Genomic DNA, 4,287 nt, shown 5'->3' on the forward strand with positions numbered 1-4,287 from the left:
GTGTTTACGGTTGGTTCAGAGAGTATTTCACTTTGCTTATCAGTCACATTAACTCTTTCAATCATTATTGCATTTTCATCAGACCTGAGTTCGTCTATAATTATTTCCTCTGTGGTGTCTTCTTTTATCCCTTACTGATTATTATTATTATTCTTGTTGTTGTTGTCGTTGTTGTTGTTGTTGTTATTATTATTATTATTATTATTATTGTTATCTGCAGTAAATCTAAATAATTGATAATAATAATAATAATAACAACAATAATATTAGTGGCAGTAAGTAATATTAGCATAAAAGAGCTCTGCAATAAGTTCATAATTATAATAGAGAGGACACGAAGCACCAGATTCCTAGAAAGAAGAGTCAAAGTCCTCAGCTTATCTAACTATGTCACTGAAATATACATATATATATAAATATATCTTTTACTCTTTTACTCTTTTACTTGTTTCAGTTATGTGAGTGTGGCCATGCTGGAGCACCACCTTTAGTTGAGCAAATCAACCCCAGAACTTATTCTTTGTAAGCCTAGTACTTATTCTATCGGTCTCTTTTGCTGAACCACTAATGTTACAGGGACATAAACACACCAACATCGGTTGTCAAGTCATGTTGGGGGGACAAACACAGACACACAAACATTTATACACACATGCATACACACACACACACACACACACACACACGAACACACACACACACACACACACACACACACACACATATATATATATATATATATATGACGGGCTTATTTCAGTTTCCGTCTACCAAATCCACTCACAAGGCTTTGGTCAGCCCAAGGCTATAGCAGAAGACATTTGCCCAAGGTGTCACGCAGTGGGACTGAATCCGGAAGCATGTGGTTTGTAAGCAAACTACTTACCACACAGCCACTCCTACGCCTATGTGTGACACTTACAGCACCTAGGTTTCCCAAGCGGTCACCCATCTAAGTACTAACTAGGCTTGACGTTGCTTAACTTCGGTGACCGGACGAGAACCAGTGCTTTAAACGTGATATGGCCATGTTTATATTTATATGTATATGCACACACAACACACACACACACACACACCACACACACACATGAATATGTATATTTTGCAATCAAATATAAAAAAGAACACTGACACAAAATTTCATTGACAGCAGCGAGCTGGCAGAATCGTTAGCATGCCGGACGAAATGCCTAGCTGTATTTCGTCTGCTGCTACGTTCTGAGTTCAAATTCCACCGAGGTCGACTTTGCCTTTCATCTTTTCGGGTTCTATTAAATAAGTACCAGTTATGCACTGGGGTCGATATAATCGAATTAATCCATTTGTCTGTCCTTGTTTGTCCTCTCTGTGTTTAGCCCCTTGTGGGTAGTAAAGAAATAGGTATTTCGTCTGTCGTTACGTTCTGAGTTCAAATTCCGCCGAGGTTGACTTTGCCTTTCATCCTTTCGGGGTCGATTAAATAAGTACCAGTTATGCACTGGAGTCGATATAATCGAATTAATCCGTTTGTCTGTCCTTGTTTGTCCTCTCTGTGTTTAGCCCCTTGTGGGTAGTAAAGAAATAGATATTAGTTAAAAGCATGAAGAGAAAAAGAAGAGAATGTATTTAACGTTTTGGGTAGAAATCTTTCATCAAAATCAGGAAAGGAATGAATATGAGGAAAATGGAAAGAGGGTAAAAACAAAAAGATCCTGTATAATCCTTGTATAATCCTTGTATAATCTGAGCTAGCATCGTTATGAGTTCAAACATTTTGATTTTGGCCTCAGCTTGCAGCGCTTAATAAATTAACTGTTTTCTTTGAAAAAAAAAAATAAATAAATAAATAAATAAAATTCATCTTTTTTTTCCATGTTTCTTTTCAGCAATAAGTTTTGAATTATACCCCACAATATTGAATATCATTCTAAAAAAGAAAAAAAAACAAAAATAGAAAAAATTCTGTTTTATATGCTTTCATTACTGCTTTCTAATCTCCATTTGTATTCATTGATATTAAACTTTTATATAATCTCCCACACAACTTTAATTCTATTTACATTTGAATACTGCTACAACAAATCAGTTTTAATGAAGCAGTTTTATTAAAAACCACATCGTTATAATTTATCAATCTGCATTCAAAATCCATTTGCACACTTTTTAATCATTATAATGTCCACTTCCCCATGGCCCCCGACACGGCTTACTAAGGCAGATTTTTCTATTGCCTGCCTTCACAGAAATGAATGACACTGCTTGTATGACAATGGCACTCGTTTACAATGAACGCACAGTGCTGGGACTAGAAGACACACATGTACGCATGCACACACACACACACACACATGTGCACACACGATAGGCTTGTTTTGCTTTCTATTCACCAGATCCACTCACAAGGCTTTGGTTGGTCTGGGGCTACAGTAAAAGATATCTGTCCAAGGCACCTCACAGTGGGACTGAACCCCAAAACCATATGGTTTGGAAGTAAGCTATTTAATCACACAGCCAAATCTTCCACCTACGTATGAATATGTATATTGAACTAAGTGCAATATATTCTTTTCTACTCTAGGTACAAGACCTGAAATTTTGGGGGAGTGGGGGCAGTTGATTAAGTTGACCCCAGTATGCAACTGGTACTTAATTTATCGACCCTGAAAAGATGAAAAGCAAAGTCAACCTTGGCAGAATTTGAACTCAGAATGTAAAGACAGACAAAATACCTATTTCTTTACTATCCACAAGGGGCTAAACAGAAGGGGACAAACAAGGACAGACAAACGTATTGAGTCGATTATATCAACCCCAGTGCATAACTGGTACTTATTTAATCGACCCTGAAAGGATGAAAGGCAAAGTTGACCTCGGCGGAATTTGAACTCAGAATGTGAAGACAGATGGAATACCTATTTCTTTACTACCTACAAAGGGGCTAAACACAGAGAGGACAAACAAGGACAGACAAACGGATTAAGTCGATTATATCGACTCCAGTTTGTAACTGGTACTTAATTTATTGACCCTAAAAGGATGAAAGGCAAAGTTGACCTTGGCGTAATTTGAACACAGAACGTAAAGACAGATGAAATACCGCTAAGCATTTTGCCTGGGGTGCTAACGTTTCTGCCTTCAAACCTATGCTTTTGTCCAGTGGTTGAATGCCTCTCTTGTCTACAGGAAGTGTGGGTTCAAACCCTATGAAAAGCATTTCACTTTTTCAGTTCAGAAGGGGATAATCTATTGAGAGCAATAACAAATACAATGTGATGATGATAATGATGATGATGATGATGATTGGTACATTAAATATCAAGTAAGATAAATTCTTGTTTCATTGGCCAGAGAAGGTAGAACAGTTGTTTGGTGGTAATTGAGACCAACTGCAAATGAGAACGTGGAATGAAATGCATTTATTTATCACCAAGGCAACTTAGATTTAAATCTGAATGCTATGTTAAAAAATATCTCAATGATATGATCACAAATCCAACTAAGAATACGTATCTGTTAGAATAAAACTCTTTCTGATAGACACATACACTTCAAGATATTTTATAATAATTAAATTTCGGAGATGTAATTGCCAGGTGAGTGATTTGATCTGAGACTTTGTTGGAACTAAAGAAATTACTGTGGCACATATTAGTCATTCTAAAATATACAAAGACTCTTATCTTCCCTTAATCATTATTTGGTGCTGAAATTTTCCTCCCACAATCGGTGACCTGGTCACTGACATAGTTCCACTCACAGTTGGTCTGAGACAAAGCTGTTGACCAATATATATATATGTCTCAAGGTTTTAAATATAATTTCTCTCTCTCTCTCTCTCTTTCTCTCTGACATCACTCGTTGCTCATAGAAGATAAGTTAATTTGGATTTTGGTTGAGATTCCTCTACTCATTCTTCATTTCCTTAGCGAAGGTGCATAGCTGAGTGGTTAGGTCATTCGGCTCACAATCATAAGGTCATGAGTTCAATTCCCAGTGGTGTGGTGTGTCCTTGAGCAAGACACTTTATTTCACATTGCACCAGTCCACTCGGCTGGCAAAAATGAGTAGTATCTGTATTTCAAAGGGCCAGCTTTGTCACAATCTGTCATGATAAACATCCCTGAGAATTATGTTAAGGGTATGTGTATATGTGTGTGGTGAGCTGGCAGAAACGTTAGCACGCCGGGCGAAATGCTTAGCAGTATTTCATCTGCCATTACGTTCTGAGTTCAAATTCCGCTGAGGTCGACTTTGCCTTTCATCCTTTCGTGTTCGATTAAGTAAGTACCAGTTATGCACTGGGGT

General features: G+C 37.3%; 1 pseudogene; it reads right to left on the bottom strand.

Moving 5' to 3' along the window:
- Nucleotides 1-915: 915 nt before the first annotated feature.
- On the bottom strand, nucleotides 916-1,034 carry LOC115215994 (annotated as a pseudogene).
- Nucleotides 1,035-4,287: the final 3,253 nt, after the last annotated feature.

This window comes from Octopus sinensis, linkage group LG9 (assembly GCF_006345805.1).
Source record: "Octopus sinensis linkage group LG9, ASM634580v1, whole genome shotgun sequence".
NCBI lineage: Eukaryota > Metazoa > Mollusca > Cephalopoda > Octopoda > Octopodidae > Octopus > Octopus sinensis.